This window comes from Wyeomyia smithii, chromosome 2 (genome assembly GCF_029784165.1).
Source record: "Wyeomyia smithii strain HCP4-BCI-WySm-NY-G18 chromosome 2, ASM2978416v1, whole genome shotgun sequence".
NCBI classification, from domain to species: Eukaryota; Metazoa; Arthropoda; class Insecta; order Diptera; family Culicidae; genus Wyeomyia; species Wyeomyia smithii.
In genome coordinates this window covers 191,841,991-191,868,496 of record NC_073695.1, presented here as the reverse complement: position 1 = coordinate 191,868,496, position 26,506 = coordinate 191,841,991, and the positions used below count along the sequence as shown (strand labels likewise).

Genomic DNA, 26,506 nt, shown 5'->3' with positions numbered 1-26,506 from the left:
TTGTATTGTCATTTGCCATGCGACAACTTCGATGCCTGGAATCGAGGGGAGGTTAATACGATAGAAAGAATAGCACTTTTCAATCCCTAAAAGTACTCCTCCATATGGGGTGTCTCGATCAAGGCGAATAATATTAAAATCATGGAAGTTGAGATCAATATTTGAAGTAAGCCAAGTTTCACAAAGGGAAAATGCATCGCATTTGTTTTTATTTATCAAAACTTTAAACGAATCAATTTTTGGTAAAATACTTCTATAATTCCACTGTAAGACAGAGATAGAATCCTTCATATACGCAGTTGAATTAGGCATCGAAGGATACAATCGCTGCAAGGAGGGGCAATTGGGCAGTCAACTGCTTCAAAAATGATCTAACTGTTGGGAGAAATGCTGTAAGAAAAATTTTAATTGGATCGGGTACATTGAAAGTTTCAAAAATCCAGTCCACAATGTCAGAAAATTTCACTAATCCAGAGTTTGTTTCATCAACTGGATGTGCAAAAGAAACAACTGGGGTTTTAGATGTTCCTGGCAGTGCTGGGAACTCCTTCTGGGACTTAAAAATTTGCAAGCCCAGGAGGAGTTTGCTTCGGTTTTTCCGCAGCACTGTTTGGTTTGCTTGTAACTTTCATTTCACTTTGAGAAATCTTAGGACCTTTTCTGGGAAGTTTAGGAGAGGAAATATTTTTCCTCTTTCTAGACCCCCCAGGATTGGCGTAAGATGTTCCCGCTGGTGAATCGTCAGAATCGGTTTCATCAGAGGACAACAGATCATAAGGGTTTGATGTAATGGGAGAAGTGGTAACAGTCTTCTTCAGCATGTCAGCGTAAGAACGCTTCGAACGCTCTTTGAGAGACCTCTTTATTTTATCCCTGTGCTGCATGTACACCGCACATGTCGAGAGCTCATGCTGACTCTCCCCACAGTGAATGCATTTTTCAGCATTTTTACTGCAGGAATCATCCGCATGATTCTTCCCACACTTGCCACAACGTGCCTTATTGCAGCAGTAGGCGGCGGTGTGGCCTAACTGCTTACAATTCAGGCAGTTCATGACGCGAGGCACATATAATCGCACAGGGAGACGAACCCGGTGGATCGAGACGTGGCTTGGTAGCGCTGACCCGGCGAACGTAACTCGAAACGAGTCTGACTGTTTTGCCACCGATGATCGATGCTGACCGCAATTGCTTGCAGTCGAGCACCTTTACATCGGGACAGGTTTTGTTATTAAAGCACCCTTTGGCACTTACCAGTATACACTCGACGGACAGACTCGAATCGGTTATGACACCGTCGATCTCCACGTCTCGTGCGGGTATGTAAACGCGATACTCGCGTGTGAAGAGTTCAGAGCAAGCTATATCGTTGGCCTCCTTCAGGTTACTGACCACGACACGGAGCTTGTTAGGCCGGACCTTGGAAATTTCGGTCACGCCCTTGTAGTCCTTCGTCAGGTCTTTAGAAATCTGCAAGAGGTTCAACTGTTTCAATTTCGGGCCCGCCTTTGGCCGAAAATAGACAGTATAGCTGCCCTGGGCTCCGTCTGGGTAAAGCCTGGGGCGAGGGGGGACTGAAGAATGAACAGGGGAGGGGGTAACAGAAGGGTCAGGGTCAGAGGGGTTCGGGGATGGTGGCGCGGGAGGCGAGGGATCTACATCCATCCCGCTAAGGCTAGCGCACTAGCGCCGACAAGAGCACGTACCTTTTTACTTCTGCCTTCCAGTAAGGTTGGTTGTCCGATCGTTCGAAGTTGCAGCCGTTACAGCCAGCAGCACCAATACAGCAGCACCAAACAGCCACCAGCAGCGAGCCAGGTGTGAGATTACTCCACACAGCGATACAACTCACTGTCAACTGATGGCTTCTTCTTGTTCCTCTTTTGTGTCTCGTCCACTGCTGTAGCACAATTCAGCCAGCAGCCAAATCGGCTTACGCACCAGCTGGTAGTCACGATGCGAAACAGTTGCACAAAGGCGAGACCTTGAACCCGGATTTATTTCACTCGACCAGGCAAACAATGCCAACACTTGTTCACACGTCTTTTGTTTTATATTCTATCGGAGCGATCACCGATCACACGTCCGATACTGATGCGTGTTCGGCACAGAATCATTATCCATTTTGTAGAAGTTAGAATTTTGTGATTCATCTACCTTAAAGTGAGAAATGAATTTTATTTTTTCCCTTTCTTGCATATAAAAATCCACTTTTTTGAGTCAAGTTTCAGCACATTTTATTAAAAACAACTTTGTCGGAGACGAATTTAAATGAACTTTTGTGAGGTTTCCTCTAAAATGCCCCTTAAAATATTTTTTTCAATATAACTTTTTATAGTGATTTTTGAAAATATTTCAATGTTCTACAATGTTACTAACTATTATAAAATACACAAATTCACCGAAAAAAGTTTATTTTTATCTCTTATGTTCATTTAGTTATTAAAGTTTTTCATTAAAATAATGCTCTTATTTATTTACAAATATCTGCACAGAAAACAGCGAGAGACAAATGCCTATATCTGGATTAAATGATGTTCTACTTATACTTAAATATAGAAAAGGTTTAGTCTGCAGATATTTGCAGATTTTATAGATATCTGTCAGTAACTTAGTACATTGTTTAAATAAGAATTGTCAATAATCGAAATATGAAAAATTAAAAACTTTCTTCGATGAAATTGTTTGTTTCGTGATATCAAACAACAGAAAATCACCACTAATTAATGGAACAACTTTACTGAAGACACTGTGCTGCCCATAATTCAAAAATTGGCTAATATGCCATTTTTACCAAAATCGAGAAAACAGTTTCTCGTGATGGTACACACCCTAAACAAAGTCCCTACGGAAGCCGATTGTCAAAAAATGCATTTGGGAAGGCGGCAAAAGTGAAACAATTTTGGCTAATATCCAAAATAATTGAGATTTTGGCTAATATCCAATATCCAATATGAACCTGTGGCATGTTCACGAACCAGTGTATTATTACTGAACTGTGTTCCTTCTAACTTTCGGAAGTGTGTTGTAGCTTGGTGGTTACTGGCGACAGGTGAGCGATCGTAAGGCCCTTGCATCAAATTTGACTTTTTCACGAAGAATATTTGATGCTACAAGAATTTATTTGTTGTGCTGCGAAACCCAATGATCAAAACGTGTGACTGTTTCCTTCTGTCATAAATCTTTACATTTAAAAAAATGATATTTAGCTCTTTTAATAGGAGCAATATTTATAAAAAAAAGATTCAAATTTCATTTTGGATTTGATGAGAAAAAATAGGAAAGTGGATTGTGAGATTACCATGAATAATAATATTTTCGTAATATTATTATATTGCTGCAAGTAACAATTGTCTCGTCGTCCTTTTCATCCTCACTTGTGCTTCCGTGTTGTTTTATTGAATTTAAAACCATTTTCATCACCAACGAGTACGATATAATTCACATCGTATGGATATTAGCCAAATTGCACACCGTTTTGTAAACTGACCTTTCGTTTATAATTGGAAAAACGGCTACTGTGTTAAAAATATGTTGTGGATGGAATTTTTCTACAGATTTCTCTGTTTCAACTCAACGGCAAGGTTCCAGCATATATGAAGGGTGATATACTCAATAAAAAAGTTATAATAAAATTAAATGATCTTTGACCACAATCAACGCCACAGGACGACCTCCTCACAGAAAAAGATACCGTAGGTTCTGGACGACCCCTCAAATCAAACAAATTTTGCGAGGAAAAATTGATTTTTTTTCATTAAAAATTGAAACAACATAGGTAATATAAATTAATTACAAATCAAAACCATCATCGTCTTCTTCTTCATCATCAACATCAACCTCTTCTTTTTCTTCTTCTTTATGAATGCGATCAGATTCATTATGTGCTTTCCCTGATTCAACAATAGTTTTCTCCAATGGAAATATTACTATTATATTACTATTACTTGGATCTGTGGAAATATGAAGATGCTCGAATGTATCATAATTAGTGTTTTCTAGACTGCGAGTGAAATGTTCCCGGGCATACTTATAATCATTAAATTATTATTCTCTCGAGCCTTTTCGGTCAACCTTCCTATAGATAGTATTGCAACATCAATTTGATCTTATCTGAGTTTTTTCTTCGTAGTTTCATATTGTTTTTGAACCCAGATTTTCGCCATCGCTCGAATCCCAGCCGATATGGAATATAAATCATGCACCCAGAATAGCGTAACCAACCATGAAGCGGAAATATTCCGAAATTCAAATAATCTTCGATAACGTTCAATGTCCTCATCTTTTCAATGTTATTAAACTCCGATATTGTAGCTTCACAAGCTGAACAACGTTGAGCATAAGTTGTACAGTCAGGTTTTTTTACGCGATTTTTTATACGCGGTTTTTACGAGGTTTTTTTTACGCGGATTTTTGAATTAACGCGTTTTTACGCGGATTTTTGAATTAACGCGGTTTTTTTACGCGGATTTTTGAATAAACGCGGTTTTTTTTACGCGATACCGCGCTAATTCAAAAAAAATTCACGAATTTCCGAATTAACGTGGGTTTGGAACCAGAAACGTTTAAGTGTTTATCTAGTGAAAGACATAGTCCAAAAAATACTCTCCACCCACCGAAAGATCCGGAACGACCGTCAAAGAGGACAATTAAATACTGCATTAAATACTGGTTCTAGAGTTTCTTGGGTTTTTTCTAAAGCCCTTCTTGCTGGACTACTTTACGCGGATTTTTTAAAAAACGTGGTTTTTGTTACGCGGTTTTTTGAATTAGCGCGGTTTTTTTTACGCGGATTATCGAAATAACGCGGTTTTTTTACGAGGTACGTATCACTCGCGTAAAAAAAAAAACCTGATTGTATTTGTTAAGGAATTGACGCATTTGCATCGATCATTGTACGAAATGATGACAACACCTGTATGGATTAATGGCGATTTCACCAATTTTCATCACTGGAGTATTAGGTGTTTGATTAAATTATTTCTAGATAAAATTTCAATTTTAAAACTAAATATTAAAAAAATCTACTATCGCTTTTTTCACTAAAGGGGCCATTCGTGTAGTTTTGCGCTACAGCGAACAAGTTGCATTTTAAAGGTTACGTTTTTACCTAAATTTTGGATGTAGTCACCGTGGCAAACTGCGGCAACAAAACTTTTAAGCTACTTTTCTACAAAAAGTCACTTTTCCATTATTTTTTTATTGTTATGCCGGCTATTATCATATTTTTAATATCTAATGGAAGAGATTTGTTTTACATGGTATTTTGAACAACTTTTCCTTTGAAGCCGAAAAAATCCAAGTTATCATTGAAGCAGCAGAGCGTTTCAAAGAAATTCACTTTTTTTTAATATGTCAAAAAACGTCAGTACACCAATCTTCGAAAAGTCATAAAAAATATTTTATATAATTTCATAATATGCAACCAAATTTTGGATTTAAGCACTTGAATGTTATAGCAATAAAGGAAAAATATTATGAACAAGCTGACGTAAAACAAATTTTTAGACTGATGGCCAGCGATCCCCCACTGTGAGACGTGTCGCTCCCTTCTACAACCATTCACCGCATAAAGTCATCCAAACAGATCATTCCACCTTCACGTTTCCACCACAATCACGAAGGGGGAAAATTCGAAGCACCGAGATACAACGATTTACAGGTCGAGCGAAACAGAAACGACTCTACTACCATTCTAAGAGACGTTTCAGAGCTCAATCCATGAATCTAAACATATAGAAATACAGCTCTGTCTGTCTGTCTGTCTTTCTGTCTGTCTGACCTATATAGGCTTGGAAACTACTGAACCGATCGGCGTGAAATTTTGTATATAGAGGTTTTAAGGGCCGAGACAGGTGACTAAGATTTCCTCTTCTGAAAGGGAGGAGTCCCATACAAATGAACCACAAATTTCTGCACATCTCGAGAACTAATCAAATAAATGGAACTAAATTTGGCAGGTGGATGTTTTTGGGGATAACAAATATATCCATAATAGTTTGACACTCCTCTCTCTTCTATAAGAGAGGGGTCCCAAACAAATGAAACACAAATTTCGCACAGCTCGAGAACCAATCAAGCATCATTCGACACCCTTCCACGATGGCGACTTCCGGTTTCAAAAAAAACAGCAGCAAATGACCAAATACCACCCAATATGGGCATTTCCGGAATTGTTATGATGCACTGAAGCCACAAATCGACCTCAGACAACATTTTGAATTGTAAGATGGCGACTTCCGATGCGATGCACAGAAGCTAAAAATCGATCACAGACACAATTTTGAATTCATAGATGGCGACTTCTGGTGGTTGGCAAACAGCCTTAAATGACCAAATACCCTTCAATATAAATGTTTCCGGAGCCAGAATGACACTCATAGGTGAAAAATTAATCGCACATGCCATTTTAAAATCCAAGATGGCGACTTACGTTTTCTGAAAAATAGCCTGAAGTGACCAAATTCCACCCAATATGAGTATCATCGGAACCAGAATGATGCAAAGAGCTAAAAATTGACCTCAGACACCATTTTGAATTGTCAGATGGCAACTTCTGGGAAACAGCCGAAAATAACCGAATACTAACTACTACATATGGGTATACACTGGAGTCGCTTTTTAGGCGATTGATTGTACCGCATTCAAAAGATTAGATTAGATATACTGATACTAAATTTATTTGATACCGCGTACAAATGATCTTCCGAATCGAGTAAAAATAATCCGCATTATTGTGAAAATATTCCGTTTGAAAAAACGCACAAAAACAACCCGCGTAAAAAGCGACCCCAGTGTATCCGTAATCGGAATGATGTATAGAAGCCAAGCATTGACCCTGGACACCATTTCAAATTTGAAGATTACCACTTTCAGTTTCTGGAAAACAAAGGAAATAACTGAATACCACCCAATATGGGTATTTACGGAATAGAGGTGGTGTACAAAACCCAAAAGTCGAGGATGTTGTCGTTCCGATAAAACCAATCATTTCAAACGATATAAACAAATCGCAAGGAATCAATGAATTTGAAATGTTTAAAACTATTAAATTAAACACTTAAACAGGCGAAGACGAAGTTTGCCTGGTTAGCTAGTGAATAATGAAAATAAATAAATTTTAACAGAAAACATGGAACTGCTGGCATAACGCAAACGTAAAAGCAACATCACTGGGTATGAGCTCGAATATTAACACATAACAAAATCGAGACAATCATTTGTACTTTCCTCACTGAAGCCATTGATATATTCGAGCGCATCTACAGCCTGCAGCAACCACTCACACCAAACGCACATCAAAAAAATAATGAAAAACCACTTGAAATGTAAAGTTTGACTAAGAAGACAATTCACATGTGCTGACGATAGCCGTGCTGCCAGAGATCCTTTCCCTTGATTTTAGTCTCGATTTTGAAGGGCAAAAACGTAAAATTCTTTTATGCAGTTTTTGCGACTTTGTCGATATTTTGAATAAATTCTCTTCACATTTTTAGTTACATCCTTCTTCAACATTTTTTTTATTCACTCAATTAACCCTCTAGTGCCCAAGGTAATTTCTAGACGGGCTTCGGTAAAATCAATATGAATCATTATAAACAGTTTTGAAGTATTTATTGAAGCTTTTTAGATGTTTGACTGAAGCCCGCCAAATGGCGGTCTTGGGCACTAGAGGGTTAATTGATTACTGTCGGTTAAGAAGACGTCACACCGATCAAACAAACCGTTTTGGATCTGAAAAAATTTGTAATCATCAATACCTTCCCAAAACAGCATTTCTAAATAGCTTCTCAAAAATAAGTCGGTTATAAGTTATGAGTAATTTTTATTTCATTTTATGATAGATGTTCACTACATAATTCTGACCAGCATAATACGAAAGAGTAAATTCCCAAAAATACAAATTTGTAGAAGAGTGAGAGCCAGCGAATGTCTGTGAAATTTTTGGTAATTTACTAAGATTTATTCTGGATCAATTTATACTTTTCAACATTGTTAGATATATTTTTATTTTTAACTTAACGAATAATGTTAGTTGTCTTCTTAGTATAACAAATGTAATGATTTGCAAATGAAAAAACTTCTCAAGACCAAAAACCAAAATAAATCTTCTTAAACTTTGAGGCTGCTGTGCCGCTCCCAAATGAGTTAATCGTTTCAATTGTTGATTGCTACGATTTTTTGCTGGAACTTGTTGATAATTTTGTTTGACATATCTTCTAATGTTTACTTAGTAGTGAGCCTATGTAACGGCTTCGAAATTATTGACGTGGGACTACGTCTTTGTTTACTATACTGTAATACTGTACTGTAATTCTGAAAAATTGGAAATGATTGCGTCAGATTCCAAACGTTAATAACAGCATAACCACATGATGGATAACAATAACCAATATGTTTTTGGATAGATAAAATATCTAACAATTTTATAACACGCTAGTTATCATTATTATGTATTTCACTGCTCAACGGTGAAAATTGATAAAAAGTTACAGGGAAACTTACGCGTACAATGAACCAATTACATGCGAGCATTCCTAGCACAGACGACGTGAATGGACACCATCCGTTTCCCGTGTTATTCTCTGTATCGATATCGATATAAAAATTGATAGAGTCTCCCTGTCCCAATAGGTCAATTTATTTTTGCTTCCATGAGCTTACACTAAAATGATGTCTCGAAGGTAAAAGTTTTACGAAAAGTTTGAAACAATCCCCATTCTTGAACATTTTCTAAACCTGCTTTCAAAACCTAATAAAAACTGATGTCTTGAAAGAAAATATGCCGGTAAAAGCAGTACCAGTACCAGTGGAGTAAAGAACCTCAGGTCTCTCGTCGTCCATGATTGCAGCGGTACTCTTCTATTCGTACATTTCAGCGGTACACTTCTATTTATACTGCAGCGGTACTATTCGTATTGCAGTGGTACACTTTTGTTCGTATATTTCTATTCGTGTGCAATCGAGGAAAAACTGCAATGCTGCTGTTGATGGTGATTGAAAGTTTATCTCATAAATATGATTACCATAAACTATTCAACAAGAATTGTAAATTTTTGCAACGAATATTTGTTCAATTTTATTTTCGATATTCACTAAATAATCGTGACCGGATAGTATCGAAAGAGTCAATTCCACAGAGCCTGCGAATGCTTGTGAATTTTTGGTTTATTTACTAAGATTCACTAGAATCCCTTTTAACATTTCAAAATTGTCAGATAATATATTATTATTGAAAGCTTTACCAAAATAAACGTATGTATATTAGCAGTCTTCGTAATACAGCGAATGTAGTTGTAGGTAAATGTAAAGAACCATATTATAGATTTTATTTAATCAGAGTTAAATAAGACAAAACCATTTATTATAATAACGTAAGTATTATTGGATTTGGTTTTAGAGGATATAAAGTTAATTCTGACTTTGACGCATTACGAGAATATCTTGGTGCTTTCTCAACAAGAATGATATGCTTGTGCCTTTCCAAATACATGTTGTTTGCACAAAAAAAATACTACAGGCTTATACCCTAAGGCTGTATACCTTGTAGTATTTTCAAATGAAATACCAAGGTTCTTTTTTTTGTAAAAATGCGGTTTATTTGGTCGAGAAGATGACAAAATTATTTACATGTTTCAACTAATTACATTCACAAGCATGTAGAGTTGATTCCTCGCTTCCAAAAACAACTTCAAGTCATCTGCAAACACCAGCATGCAACCATCAGCACGTCATTGACAAACAATGGGCCCCATGTTGCTTCCTTGGGGAACTCCTGACTTGTTAGTGAATTAAGATGAAAAACTTGAACCACATTTAAGGCGTAGAATTCTTCCATGGTGATAAAATCAATAGTTCAGTAAAAATTATTAAACGCTGTTACAAAAGACCAAGGCATAATGATTTCTTTTGTATCCATACCGTTTTCGCATCACACTGCTTCCGGCAGAGTATACCAACAGAAAAGTTGGATTAGACCGACCGACGTCGCGCAGTCATTCATGTGTCTGTCGCCTGGAGAATACAGTCAATGTGCTTATCACGGTCCATTTGCGAGAAACAAACGCCACACCTATCGGCGGTAATAATTGTAATAGCAAACCGTCGGTCGTAACATTACCAAAATAAGGTGTTGCTGGTTGGTGCCGTGTACTGAAGCTGAAGCAACTCGGTTTGAGTGTACGTTTCGTTCTTTCGGTTTCTATATTTGTTGAACTTTGCCATTCGATGTTTACGTAATCGCTTATCAGTGGTGACTACCTTCACAAAAATACACATAATTACCCCATTTTGCGAGTTCGCAAAAAAAACTGGAAAGGGGAATTAGACTTGCCAAAAAAATGGGGCCAACTGATAAGACACACGGTATCAGCGGCTATCGCATCCGCCGAGGTGTTACATGACATGCAATAAAGGTGGTTCTGAAGCACTTTCGGGAATGTCTTTGTGCAACAAGTTTAGAGTGACTTCTTGACATATCTAGTAAAGCGCAAGTACTGCTTAACGTTTTTACTGACGGGTAGTTCAATTTTTTGTGGGTCACGTAAAAAGTCTTAAAGTAAACAACAGTATTCCAACCCTACCAACCTAAATTTGGCTACTGTTATCATATCAATTTCAAATTATGTACAAAGTATATTGCAACCTTGGCAACCGACCTACGAGCGTCGAGAACCCACCGCTCTTATTAATCATTTATTCAAAGCAGCTTTCCGGCACTTTTCGGTACACATATGCTGGCGCCTTACGGAGTGAAAAATGATCCAATCGTGTAGGATGACCTGTGAAAAATATGTTTCCTGATCGGAGGAATAACGTTTTGCTTCGGCTCGTCATTGTCCCCATATATTACGAAGTGAGTGATTATCAGTGCTGCCAGATGTTGGGAGAATTTGGCACTCTATTTCGCATTCTGCTGTTGATACAGACATATCGGTTGAGTCGAGCGAGGGAAAGCTGGCAGCTACTATCACCTTTGCTTGCATTGCTTCATTCATTTTCATTTCTACCAAACCGAGCGGAAGAACAGTCTTTCGTCCCCTTTTCACGTGTCATCAAACAGGCGGCCAACCACTGAACGATGTCATAAGTCGCAGAGTCGAAGAGCAATCTATCTTGTGGTCTTCAGTCGCCGAGACTTGAACTTCAGTCTATCCAACCAACCCGAGCAGTTGTAGGTGTCCTTGCGAAGAATGGTGCCGAGGGCCGCGATGTGATGCGATGTTGCGTCCAATTAATTTCGATTCAAATGAAAGACAAATTATGCCTTGCTTCTGCCACTGTTCTTTGGTTGGCTGCCAGCACTAGAGGTAGGTCGCTTGACTATGCTGCTGGTGTCTTCCATTGCTTCGCAGCACACAGTGATGACGGTACCTTGTCACGAGCACCGATTTACAGCAGAAGGCTTCCCGTTCCGGTTGATAGATGGCATTTGCATTCATTTGCTCTACTTGAATTTCGTGTGGTGACATTTAATACCTACGCACTCGGAAACGGCTCTGCTGTTTTAAATGACGATCAGCGCCGATCCGTTTGTTCGCGTGTTTGGTGCTGACGTGGATTTGGGTAATGGAAAAATTATTGGTAGCATTGTAATGGGTCTTTTGAATTTTACAAAGCTCCCGCAACGGAATATTTTTCAATATCATACAGTTTTAGGCTCGGTGCGAAGATTGATGACAGAGAACATTATGTTTATGCTCATTAAGATCAAGAGATTTAATACATTTTCGAATGCAAGAGATTCTCTCGAATCAGTGTTTTTCTAAAAAATGACTTTGCCATTATTATAATTGTCGAAAAACTACTTAAGAGCCAGTTCGCGAGAGGTGCAACCGCATTTTGTTCCGATTTTCTTGGATCGGGCAGAAAAATACAAACATTACATGTCGGGTTTCTTAAGACTTAGTAAAAGAATCGAGCAAATCTCTAGTTCATTATAGTTAGTTTTCAAATAGTGCATCTGGATTATTTATCGAATAAAAAGCCTATTAAAAGCCACATTCAGGTTTTGGACCTAGTTTTATAGTGAAATCTTCGGAAAATGCCAATTCTATTCCAAAGAAAAAGAAACTTTTTTTCATCATGTATTTTTTTTAGGGACTCCTTTACCTTTGCCCTTAAAATTCTATTTTAGCTAGGGTAGATAAAATCTAAATTTTCAACAAATCAAGTCCAACCAGTGTAATTGGGATTTTGACAACATTTAAAAAAAAATTTTTCAAAGAACGTTTTACCCCAAACCGAATTAGTCAAACGAATGTTTTCAAGGTGCCTCACAAAGCTTTACTTTTTTTTCTTGCAATTTAACCTCTTCTGCAACTTTCGTAACCGTGCGGTTTTTATTTCTGATAGAGTATGGTTATGCAACTTTTCAACAAAATCTGTCAAGCCTAGCCGGAGTTAGTATGATTTTATGGAATTTGACAATTCTGGAAAAAAATCAAGAGCACTTTCTCTCTCTCTCTTTGGCCTTTTTGGATTCTACATGAAATGGAAGCTCTTGTGTTGTTCTAATATGAAGACCCTGAAGTTTGCCAGAACCGGAGTTATTGCATTTTTAGTGAATTTGACGAAAAAGTCTTCAAGGACTGTCTCTCCACTTGGTGCATTTCCAAAACGCTGTATTTAATTTTTTGCTAGTTCTTTTAGGAGTAGTATGAAGACCCTGAAATTTGACATTTTTTGACGTGGGACTACGTCTTTGTTTTCTATACCGGTATGCATTCTGTAAAATTGGAAATGAAACTGGCATATGTTGCGTCAGATTTCAAACGATAATAACAGCATAAACACATGATGGAAAACAATAACCAATATGTTGTTGGATAGATAAAATGTTGAACAATTTTGTAATACGCTAGGTATCATTATTCTTTCATTACAATGCGGTAAAAATCATTAAAAAGTGTCAAGGACAAATTTACGCGAACAATGACCCAATCACATGCGAGCATTCCTAGCACAGACGACATAAACAGACACCAACCATATTCTGATATTCTCTGTATCAATATCCAAAAAAAATTGACAGAGTCACCCCGTCCCAATAGGTCAATTTATGTTTGAATTGCTTCCATGAACCTGGACTAATTTGATGTCTCGAAAGTAAAGGTTTTTCGAAAAGTTTGAAACAACAATTTTTCTTGAACAATTTCTAAATCTGCTGTTGGAGCGTAATAGAAACTGATGTCTTGAAAGGAAACATGCTGGTAAAAGTAACAGTACCATAGAGTATATGTGGAGCAGAGCGCCGTTAGTTTCTCGTCGTCTGTCATTGCAGCGGGCACGACTTCTATTCGCGTGCAATCAAAACTGCAATGATGCCCCTGATGGTGATTGAAAGTTTATCTCATGAATATGATTACCATAAAAACCATAAATTACTCAACAAGAATTGAACATTTTTGCATCGGTTATTAATCATTTTTAATTATGTTTTATCTTCGATATTCACTAAATAATCGTGACCGACATAATATCGAACGACTAAGTTTCTAAAAAATACTTATTTATAGAAGAGTAAGAGCCGGCGAGTGATTGTGCATTTTCTGTCCATTTACTATGATATAATAATAATCTTTTTTTTACATTTTAATATTGTTAGATATTTTTTTTATTTTTAACTTTACAAATAAAATAATATACTTATATTAGCTGTCTTCGTAATACAGTGAAACAAACTTGTGAAGCAAAAAAAAACAAAAATGAATCTTTTAAAACTTTAACTTCGTTGTAATTGTTAAATGTTATTTGCACAAAAATACACCACAGGCACAACATCACTAAGTGTAAATGAAGTTCTTTCGAGTGTAATTAAATAGAGTTCTGATAAAATGAAGAGGAGGCTGAGAATTGAAATACGTAAATCACTAAACAAACGAATTTATTGTAATTGTAATTACAGTAATTACAGTGTTTAGTCCCACGTCACAATTTCATACAACCCTAGGGCTGTATACCTTGTAGTATTTAAAGAGAAATGCATTTGTTTCGTGATCTTTTTGCCCTTGTTTGTGTTTTATGAGTGCTTTATAAGTGATAATAATTACACAAATAGTTAGAACAAGAAAAAAAACTACCATGTATAGCTGGTGTTATTGAACTTTTTGTGATTTGAACGTTTTTTATGTAACACTGGTCGACAAAAGCGAAAAATTAAGTTGTCCTAAAGCTCTAACAAGTTGCCTATAAGAGTTGATAGCTTTTCAACCATCCATCACGTTTTATGGAAAAACTCATTTAAGTCTCTGAAAAAGTTATCCTTGCTAGGCGCACTAAAATTTGCAGGAAATGGTTAAAAGCTTTTATATTCCTAATATTCCAGCAAAAGCGGTGTAATCTTAATAAGTCGTTTAACCCCGATTAACTCTAACGAGAAAAATTAGCGTTTTGCGAAACTTCCTACCTTGAATAGACAAACAAACTGGTTCTAAACAGATGCCCTTCATTTTTTCTTAAATATTCGTTGTTAATGTTGGGAGTCCTTCACATATAAAATAATTTCAATTGAAAACTAATATTTTTTTTCTTTTCTTTACAGAACATTTAACTTTCGATATTACACGTAAGTATGTTTAAAAAGTCGTGTATGCAATTGTTATCTTTATCAAAGTTGTAGATTAGAACGTTATAAAAACACACTAGAGCAACAATATTTCTTTGGTAAGCAAAATATCCCAAAAACTAATTTCGAAGAAAAAGAATGATATTCTCGCCTTAAAAAAATCAATTCTCAGTTTAGTCAGCGTGCGACAAATTTCTTGGTCGAACGAGGTTAAACATGTCATTTATCAAAACTTCACCTAAAGTTGTTCTTACATTTCGAAACCAATACTTCCTAGGCTACCACTTTTAAATATGTTTTAACTGTTGAATGATTATTCCAACATTCCAGACAAATTGAGAGAAAAGTAGGGGTAGTATCAAAAATACGACAGCATGAGTGACATAGGACTGCGAAAATTATTCATCGAACACTTCAGTTATATTTTTGGTGGTCTTGAAGAGTACCGTTTTTATTGTTCTTATGGACAAAAATGGTAATCACTGCTTCCGAATGCGATGAACACTCACTTTTAAAGATGATGGTTTCGTTTTGAAAAATTCATTACACTCCATAAAAATTGTGGAAACGTATTAAGAAAGATGGTTATAGAACGATTTCACAGCAGCATTTCGAACTCGAACTGAATTCGGTTATACCCCAGCCCTGGCACAGACAACTGCGGTAGCGGTTTAGGTTCATTGCTTGCCAAAACGGGATAGATTCATGTTTCGAACATTGTATTACATATGGAAAAAAGTCTCTTTGCGTCTTGCGAAACTGGTAGAATGACATAATTTTGAAACTAGGCGATGCCAATTACATAATGGGTCTAAACCAAACATCACTATATGAGATGATATTATGGTTGAAATCCCTCTGAAACAAAAACCTGGCGAGGCAAAGAATAATATTATGTCAGTGCAGATATCTTACGCATTTATGCGATAACTAGCAGAAATTTGCAATTGCAACTGGCCTGGTCAAGATTATTACACATATTTGGAAAACGTTAGTAAATGGTTTTTATCAAATTGCAACTGTAATCAATATCCGCTACATATAATGTGGTGTTCTCCGCAACTTGATAATACATACTTTTCATAAGCAGTGGTATACAGGGTGTTACGGGGCTCACTTAAAATCCTTGAAGGGGTGATAGAGGACCTTATTTGATTAAATAACTGGTTCTACGTATATGGTCAAAATTTAATTGCTGCAGAGCTTTTTAGTTTTTTTTTAGTTTTCGGTTATGTTTACCTCTAACGAAGCCTAGTACAAGAAGTATGATAGCTGGCTCAATTGGTTTCTTTGGAAAAAATTCGTAATAAATAGTGTCCTAAAAACGTTGATTTAGAGAGAATTTAGCACTTAGAATAGAACAAATGTGAAATTAAATGTTTTTTGAGAACTAAACAACAACTACTGTGGAATTGATATTCTCGCATGCATTGTGAACGAAAAAAAAATTTCAGCAGATAAAACACAGAATAACAAATCAACAACATGGCGGTTTTTAAGGCAGGTCAACTTCCTCAAACCTTTTAGAGTTTGTTTTTATTCACTTTGAAAGTCTTAGATAGTGGCAACCACGTAGAAACCCTTTACACAGACTTTGGTAGAGCATTTCACCGTATCTAAAAAACATTATTATTTTTCAAATTGCAAAAAGCAGGAATAGAACATATGATTCTTAAATGGCTTCACTCGTATTAAACAGAACGCAAACAAATTGTTCGCTTTCAAAACGTGTGTTCTGGTCCCATTCGTGTCACTTCTGAGGTTCCACAGGGCTCTCTCTTCACTCTGTATACGACGTTATCTTTCTATGAAAACATCTGAAAATACTTTTAGATGCAAATTATTCATGAAAAAAAATGAATCCAAAATGTACAGTAAAGTCCTCTTTTTCACGATTTTACGTACCGTGCAAATAAAAAACCGTGTAAAAAAACCGCGTTAGTTGGGAAAACGTCGTAAAAAAGAACCGTGTAAAATGGAACCGTGTAAAAATGAACTGTGTAAAAAACAGCCTACTATATCCTGTTACCGTTACTGTTACTTACTGTGACAATTTTACGCGAAGACGAAAAATCGTGCAAAAAAAACCATGTGAAAAAACCGCGTTATTTGAGAAAACGACGTGAAAAAAATCGCGTTATTTGGAAAATCGTCGTAAAAAAGAACCGTGTAACATAAAACCGTGTAAAAAAGACTTTACTGTAATTTCAAATTCAATTACTTTCTGCAGAAAAACTCTAATCGTAGAAAACCAAATTGTAGAAAAATGCAAAATAGTAAGGGTCTTAGGAATAATTCTGGACTTTGACCTTATATTTATAGAACATTACAACACGTACGCTTGAGTTGAAGTTAACTCGACTTTGCATGGAAGACAATTATTTTTCATTTCGTGGGAAATTTTACAAACAAACAAGAGGAGCAACGATGGGGAATCCGCTTTCACCTTTCTTATGTGAGCTTTTTATGGCACATTTGGAAAATAAACTAAATGAAAAAGACTGCTTACCAGATCGTTGGTGGAGGTATGTTGATGATATTTATTGTATTTTACAACAGGGCGACTTGGAAAGTTTTTCGGGAATTTTGAATGGTTTTCATAAAAATATCCAGTTCACTTTGAAAATTGAGCAAAACAACAGGCTTCCATTTTTAGATGTAGTCGTTGTTAAAAACTCCAATTACTTTGAATTCGAAATCTTTAGGAAACCCACACATACTAAGCGGGTAAAACCTAACACTTTCAACCACTCCTCCCAGCATAAAATGGCTTTTTTCTACCATATGATCCACCGTATGGAATCTTTGCCTCTCAGTAATGAAGGTAAGAAAAACGAAATGGAATATATTTTTGATATTGGTGAGCAAAATGGATATAATAGAAGAACCATACAAGCTATTTATGATAAAAAGAAACGAATCCAACATAGGAAATCTCACACAACACTCACACCACTAACAGAAGATCGGAAGAGAGTAGTGGTTGAATATGACGTTAATTTTACACGTCAACTTCGAAAAAAATTTAGAAAATTTGGTATCGATATTATTTACAGTAGTAGAAATAATCAAATTAAAACAAGGTTGGGGTCTACTAAAGATACTATTGACAAATTGCATAGGGCGGGTGTTTATAAAGTTGCATATCCACATTGTTGTAAGGTTTACATTGGCCAAACTAAAAGAAATTTATACATCCGGTTTAAGGAACATACTTCAGAACTTATAAAGGCTAAAAAAGACTCAGAAAAAGGAATAACTCACCATTTCAGATCCAAAATAGCCGAACATATTTTTTATGAAGATCACGCTATGACTACCGACAACATTAGTCTAGTTCGACCAGTAACATCCCCTTGGAAATTAGATGTCGCAGAAAGTTTAGAAATTTTCAAACAAAACCCAGCTACCCTCCTTAACAGAGATCAGGGCAATCACTTCTCTTGGCTTTTTAAATTTCTACCTAAAACTCCCTGACAAGGCATGGATCATCAGGCCGCACATTTCTCTACCTAACTCAAGTTGTTTACGTTCTCTGAGTTGAAATTTGTCCCATTCGTTTTCCTACTTAGGTATAAAAATTTAGGGGCTTCGCTATTTTCTCCACAGTCCAAATAAGCACTGACGAAGGCGCTAAGTAAGCGTTGAAATACGTATATGCAAGTGATAAGTGAAAAGTGATAGAATTAAATAGTGAAGTGGACAAAATTAAAAAAAAAAGAACAAATGAATGAACCCAGTCGCACAACTGCAATATGCAACACGCAACAGCGTATTAGACTACTTGCTAATATAAAATGAGATTCACTTCTCGCGTACAGGCGTGTTACACACAGATTCAAAGTTGTTTGCGTCTTGCGGAATTGGGAAAATGGAGTAAATTGTGAAAAACGCATAAATGCATAAAAGCATTCAAAACGGCACATGGTACGTATAATTCTACACTGTTACATTTTTCACTGTTGTTAGCTGTTGAAAGTGGATTACAGAATGTTCCGGTACTTTCATTAACTTAGACGTCTTCGAGATTACTCCCACAGTGATTATCACTGCTGCTAAGAAATTAAAAAAGCTCTTCTTCCGCTGGACCTGATGGGATTCCCGCCGTTATTTTCTGCCGATACGCCGAATTGCTTGCTGAACCACTATGCTGCATCTAGAACAAATCCTTCACATCAGGAAAATTTCCGGATGTCTGGAAAAAATCCGTTATGTTTTATGTTTACAAGAGTGGAGATCGCAGCAATGTCATAAATTACCGCGACATTGCTAGTTTGTCTGCTGGCTGGAAAGTTTTTAAAATAGTCGTGAGTGAAGCTATACTACGTAGCTATATCACATAGTTTCATGACTTCTATATTCCACCTCTAGTTGCATTAATGCACTGGAACGCAAAGCGCAGGTGGACGTGATATATACTGATTTGAAAGCTGCGTTTGACCGTACAAATCACCGAATACTTCTGGACAAGATTTTACGAGTGGGTGCTTCACAACAATTCGTAGAATCGCTGTGCTCATTTTCAGCGATAAGGCGAGTAAAATTAGGCTCACATTTATCACCTTCATTCACCAATAAATCTGGTGTACCTCAAGCAGGCTAAGGGTTTCCTTCCCTGTTGCTGTTTGTTCGTGATATCTATCGTGCTGGCAGTCCGATAGTTATATTGAGAACGTATTGGCAACAGAGGATTACAAAAGAAAACGAAAAATGTACTCCGTGTTTCGATTCGGCATGATTTGAAGGATGCCTGCGGGATTGTGAATGGAGTAAAGAGAAGAAGCTGTTTTTTATACAGACGGTCTTGTCCGCAGTACTCAAACAGCGCGTGTCGGTAACAGCCCGAATCCACCGGAGACATTTTCTCTCTCTTTTTTTATTTGCCTATGAGGGATGTCGTGTGACGGCTGTTAAAAAAGGCTGTGGGAAGAAGAAGCATAAGGACTGCTCGGCATCTTGTCGACAGCCTTTGTGCAAAGAACAGAAAATCGAGCGTCTGTGCACTGAAGGGTGTGTGTATCGCATACCGAATGTTACATGCAACGATACATGCTATTGTCGACATGGGAATGAGGTGAACAGCAAACTAGACGGCAACGTTATAGTTGCAATATATTTTATCTGTCGGCTGTCTTTATTTTACCAATACCAACAATGTCATAGAGGAACGCTCTCGGATGTCATCAAAAAAATGTCATCGCTCGGTACATTTTTTTACCTGACCTCAAGGCAGCATTTTGGGATCACTGTTGTTTATTTTATTTTTTAACTTGGAATTGGCAGTAGGCTGTTTCATGCTGACGATCTTTAAATTTGTTTGACGATTTGTACGAGGGTTGTCGACGTCTTCAGGATACGTTAAATTAGTTTGTGTATTGGTGTAAATTGAATTGTCTGGCAATCTGCATTGCTAAACGCGACGTAATGACTTCCCATCGCATAAAATCGCCTATAATATTCATTTGCTGATAAAAAAGTATTAAAAAGAGCTGAATACGTGAACATTCATGGCGTGACCCTCAATCTAAAACTGACTTTCGATCGTCACCGCGCGATAATTGTCTCAAAAGCTGTCCGCCAGCTTGAATTACTTTCGAAAATCAGACCACGACTCTCCCACAGACCATCATCAAAAGAATGCACCAAAGGATCCGAATCACAGAAAAAGTTGTAGACAAAAAAACCGATTTTGAGAAAGGGTGTACCATGAAAAACTCTATTTTGTCATACCCAATGTACAGATAGGAGATCGCAGTATTTCACTTTTTTATCCTTCAAATTTTTCCTCAACTTTGCTGAAGGAAGTAATCTAATAAATTGAAAATTGAAAAAATATTCATTTATCTAACTGTTAGGAGGATGATCGAAAAACCAAAAACCCCAAAAGTAAAGCCTTGTTCTATGAAACAATTTTGCTGTAGACATTGAGTACATACAATCAATTTTTCACAGTCAAATCTAAAACGATCACGATTTTTCGAGTTTAGACGATTGTGCACTATGATACTTTCAGGTAAATCTTTTCACCAATATTAAATGTCATGAAATATAATACTGGTCGACAAAATTGAAAAATTAATTTTGGTGCCCCTAGCCATTACCAAAACGCGTCAACTTACGTGAGAGTGTCGTATAGAAATTGCTCGCCGGGTTCGTCGCTTTACCGTTATGTTCACGAGGAAACTCGTTTAAGTCTCTGGAAAAACGGTAATGGCTAGGGACACCAAAATTCACAGGAAGGGTTTAATAGCTATAATCTTTCATTTTTTCCGGTTTGAGCTTTTGAAGAGCACCTGTGTTGACTAGTGCAATACTTGGGATGTTAAGAAAACATTTTGGAAGTTATTTCATGAAATGATGGTTGAAAAACGTGCTTTACAATAAGAAGGTATTTAGTCGTTTTTATGCCACTTTTTGTAATTTATAACCTTCAAAAGGCCATTAGTCAAAAACGTACTGTACGACGATTTTGAAATTTTGACCCGAGTTCCAGGACGTCAAAACAAATCGAATGGTGTACTAAGAGTCTTTGGTGCACTTTTTTTATAATAAAAGTCTGTGGGAGCAGCGTGGTGCATAATAAACTATGCGAAAAATAGCCCAGTCAATCGCATGATGCGTTATTATAAATTCACAGCGAAGTGATCGACACAACAATGTCCAGAAATCAAATAGAAACGCTGCTACGTATTGGGAATAATGCACATCGATAATCTTCCAGATGATCTCGCGGTACGATACTGGCCCAACAAATCAGTCGTCGTAGGTTCGAGTCTTGGCTCGGGAGAGACTGTTAGTGTCAGTAGGATCGTAGCGCTAGCCCCGCAATTGTCGTGTACACCAAACAGTTGGCTGCGAAGTCTGTGTATAAATAAACAGAAAGAACAAGTTCAGAATCGAAATGTAGCACCAAGGCTTTGCTTTTTGCTTTACACATCGATAAAACATTGTAATCTTATTGTAACTAATGTAATCTACATTAGTTCGACGAAATTGATAAAATATGAATGAACCGAATTTTGTGTTACCCCAGTCGTGGTTGTACCAAAATGAGGTTGTACCAAATAGAGACGTAGCTCTACGTCAAAATATTCTCAAACGAGCCATTTCACATTCATTAGTTTTAAATCAGAGGTCAAATGAATAAGAATTTATATAAACAATTAAGTTAGGAAGAAAAAAGGCAATCAATGCTCCGTTCGTTCGTTTATATTTTGTATCATTAGGAGCATTTATTTTGCTGCTATGCGTTTGTTTATTGTTTTTAAGCAAAGCTTTGCAGTATTCAAAAAAAACTAGTCGGACTCGAATATGTATAGTCTCATATTTTTTGTGGCCACTATATATAATCGAGGGAGGGACTTTTACGCAAACAAAATTCCGTCTATAATCGAGTTTAAAATTCTATATACATTAGGGTGGGGAATCGTTATATGGAAAAAATGGAACTTGATAGCAGAAAGCCAGAACCAAGTTTTTTTGTTCTATTTGGGGCCTCAAGCAATCCTAAATTTATCGGAAGTCGATTGGTTTTGTCTCCGCTTGGCGCATTGCATTTCAAATTTATATGGAGATTTGTATGGAAAAACCAACTTTTTGCATTCTCCATCCTAAAGAGCTCAAAATAGTTCAAACCATTGGTTTCATGACTTCAAATGGAAGGTTTTTTGATGCCTAACAACTTGGCCGAAGACACTCAAGAGCTAGGGTGTCCCAAAAAAATGCAAGAGCTGCTCAAATTTGAGTATGTCGAAATCTATGTTGCGAATCATTTTTTCTGCCAACACTGCCAGTGTACCCGCGTCAGTCAGATTTCCATCAGAAGTAACCTCTGGAACACGTTGTAGATCCTATATACGTCTAGAATATTGGCCTAAATTGGTTTGCTTGGTCCAGCTGAGTGTATAAATTCGTTACGACAGGTTATTTCTGATGGGAATTCTACTGACGCCGATACATTGGTAATGTTGGCAGAAAACAAGATTTTCTGCATTTAAATCGACATACTCAACTTTGAACAACTATAGTTCTACTTGGAGACATCCTAGCTCTTAAGTGCCTTCTGCAAAGTTGTTAGGCATCTAAAATACTATACTTTAACATAATGTAGTGCATTATTAGATCATTATTGAGCTCTCTAGGAAGGTAAATGCAAAAAAGTAGGTTTTCCCATATAAATTTTCATACAAATTTGAAATGCAATGCGCCAAGCGGAGACAAAACCAATCGACCTCCGGTAAGTTTGGGGTTGTTTGGGGCCCCAAAAGGAACCAAAAAAACTTGGTTCTGGAAAATCGATCATTTTTCCCCACCCTAATATACATAATCGAGTCTATGTAGAATTGAGACCGACCTGTATAACGTTTGTATCCGAAAATGTTCGAAGTACTGTAACTTGTGAAAGCTATGTGAAAAATGTTTGAATCATTTCATACGCAAACTTGCAAAAGAGATAAATTTTCCTAAAAAATGGGGCCAGCATTTTTTCAAAAGCCATCAAGGATAAAACAAAATTCGACCAACTCATGTGCTCGTAAGCTATAGTGCGATTGTTTATATAAGTTTTCGTTACCTTTATAAACGATGAAACTTACGTCCTGGAAATTTAAAACAGCTTCCAGGACTAGCTTACTATACAGCGATCTCAAGAAATTGACCAACTTAATATTTACTACGAAAAAGAAGACGAAATTCACCCAAAGATATTCTATTAGACAAGTAATTTGCGATTTTGGTCAAGCCAAAGTCAATCTTCCATCAAAACAGGCAATCAATACAGAAATCTGCAGAAAGAGGTCTTGTAAAAACTGTTTGTTCTCACACGATCTCTAGATTAAAATTGTATCAAAACCTGCTTATACTCCTAAATGTGATGAATTATGTCCTATTGAAATACAGATTTTAGATAAGGCGACACTAATTTGAATTTTTTTAAAAGAAAAGTAATGTTGAATAATTACCATCACCATGTAACCATTTCTAAATTCAATGTGGATAATTAAAAATGAAATAAAGTTTCAATTTCTACCCACTCATAACCGACTATTATATTTTAGATATCTCGGAAACGAATCCTTCCAAATACCGCATCCATACATCTAACTCCAAAACTAGCATGGACTGGCAGTTACAAGGAAAACTATTCCCGATAAAAATCACAGACGGCACCGATCCGAGCGCCGGTAATTACAGACCAAAATGCAAATTTAACTAAAATTACTGCACACCTGAGCCATTGTTGCACGGCAGAAGGAACATAAAAACCGTTATTTAAGAAAATTACATAAAACAGCAGCGCGCGCGTGTGCTGACACGGCAGAGACTCAATTATGCGGAGCTCCGGATCATGTGCATGTTATCTACGACAACGACGTCGACGACGACGACGACGACGACGGCAACGACAACGACAGGATGGCGCGCTAACGGTTGAAACGAAAGTTACACCCCCATGCATGAAGCGAGCATATCAAATTCTTCCAGCGGCACAAGGAGGCACTATTTCCCGCTACTGGACGGGAAAAAAGTTCTTCTCGTGGATGCGAATAATTAGGTCTGCTCCCATGGCAGTGTTGAGCTTCCACCATGTTCAAGGGAAAACTGGGATTACTGAAAAAATATTTAATCAAGCTGTAGGTTGAAGAATAAGTTCGCCAGAAATAACGCAAACACTAACTTTAAGTGCATTGTAGGGTTTGGTTGGCAAATTCCACGATTACTGAATGTTGAATATATACCACGCAGAAATAGCTTCGTTTGCAACAATCAGACATTTCTAAAGCACAACTAAAGCTGACTGAAATCTGATAGACTTTATAGATTTTTCACATGCGATAGACTTACCAACCCAGGGTGAAAATTTTTACTCCTCTTCTTCCCGGCTCGGTCACGGCTCATTAGGAATACTGCTCGATCAGGACCATCAGACGACGCATCCTCACAAGTGACTGCGGTGGCAGACGATTTGCCGCTCGATTTGGTGTTCGATTTACACACACACGGCATGGTGATAGCAGTGGAGGGAAAATGGAAAGAATTCATTCTCGGAACCCAATCCAGCTTCCACCGTTTGAAAGACTGGCCACCCTCGGCTAATGGAAATCAATTTCTAATTTCGTTCCTTTAAGCGTTCGCCCCCCGGTACCGCAATTGAAAGGATTTTACAAATCCTGGTTTTGTTCCGGAAACGATTGCCATATCTTAGAATCATTATTTTTCTTCGCTCCTGCTTCAATTAGGTTTGCGAACTATACTGTTTTTTTTTTTTCACGTTGCGCAAATTTTCGTGCTACCGGTGAAATAAGTCCAATATAGGGCGTTGCAATTTTGCTGAGTTAATTCATCCGCGTTGCTTTGTTGTTCCACGTGCTACCACCACCGACGTTAATTGATTTGTATTTGAATTCGATTATCCTATTTAGGAGATGTTGTTTTTCGTTCTCCGTGATCAACTCTCATTTCCAGTGGAAAAGTGTTCGCTCTTGCCGCCATGCACGGCTGGCTGTCATGGACGATGAAGATTTCGATCTGCTTTCCGACAAATGGGAATGGAATGAAAATAGATTCGTTGCTTCGGCGAATGGTGTATGTTTTGAAAGTCATCCCGTGGAAGTTTACCCTGTCATGCGAACCCAGCTGGATTAGAAAAAATAGGGATTAGTTCAATAAGGAAAAAGGATAATACTTATCTCAATTGGATCATGTACAATCGAACCTGTTTTTGTGCGATTCGGTTTTGTGCAAATTTTTTAATTGTTTAATTTCCTTTGCTTTCTCAATCCTTGACATCAATTTCATGGCGTCACATAAGTATTGCCAATTTGAATCAGTTCTACGCCCAAAAAGTCACTTATTGTTATCACATATATCAATACAATTTCAGTTCAGTTCAACTTAACATTCAACTTTTATTTATTCAATCTCATCGAACATTGTGGTCTTGATAAGATATTCTCTAAATTAGTCAAGAATTATATTTTTAATATAGAGCGTAAGAGTTGCCTAAAACGGTACAAGATACATTGACGTCGAAGATGTGATACTCTAAGGGCATCTTCAGCGGTGGTCTATTTTTGAAACAAATTTATACTAGATTTACACCAGCGAAACCTGAATAGAACCAGCTAATATAGACCAACTTTTCGTTCTCCGCACCGGTGTTGTATATCTTGTTGTTTTAAACCGCTGACATTTGTCACAGTGTCAACAATCCAATACCCCATGTTATCAGTTTATGAGACTTGAATTGAAAAGCACTCAATATTTAACAAACGGAAATTCGATAATTTTTACGCATTAAACGATTACTTTGGCAAGACACTTTATATCCACAAGACTTTATGGATTTGACGGTTTGACCTAAGCGTTTGAGACATTTCCGCAGGATGGATTGGTAGGATCGAAAAATTTTTGCTAAAAGTAGGGCTCCGGAGGATAGCGAAAAATATTTGATCGCGTAGATGTTCATCTTCCGTTCTCGTTTCATCAATCTTTCAAAATCTTGCAGTTCTTCAAACGTTGGTTGGATTTTGAGGATATTGAAACAAGCTTGGGGTGGCATTGCGCAGCTCGATTCGAACGATTTTCGCTATTTTCGAGTAGGTCACATTCTGCCAGTTATGCTTCAAGCTCAAAAGGAGCTGTCATTGTCATTTGTCCTGCGGCTCATCTAACCCGCAAAGTCGAAAAAATACGAAAACGAAACATAACGCCCTCAGCGATCATTTAGTTTTGTTCGAGTTGCTCGAATTGAAATGCGCAATGTCACCCCATCATTTTGAACGTTTTCAGTTCAGTGTCTTCGAGGAACATTTTTCTGGCCTCTCAAGGTCTCCTCTAGTCCCACTACAATAAGGGCGATTAAATATTTGTCATCCTGGTAGCTGATGTTTGCAAACCAACTAGTTGAACCTGCGGTTATGGTCTTCCAGAATTCCCCCT

General features: G+C 37.2%; 1 long non-coding RNA gene across 1 annotated transcript in view; it reads left to right on the top strand.

The window, feature by feature from the left end:
- Positions 1–26,506, top strand: part of LOC129725389 (uncharacterized) — an 86,405-nt gene that overhangs the window by 41,099 nt on the left and 18,800 nt on the right. The window contains exon 2 of the long non-coding RNA XR_008728083.1: positions 14,543–14,566. This is a non-coding gene — a long non-coding RNA (uncharacterized LOC129725389). The remainder of the gene's footprint in view (positions 1–14,542; positions 14,567–26,506) is intronic.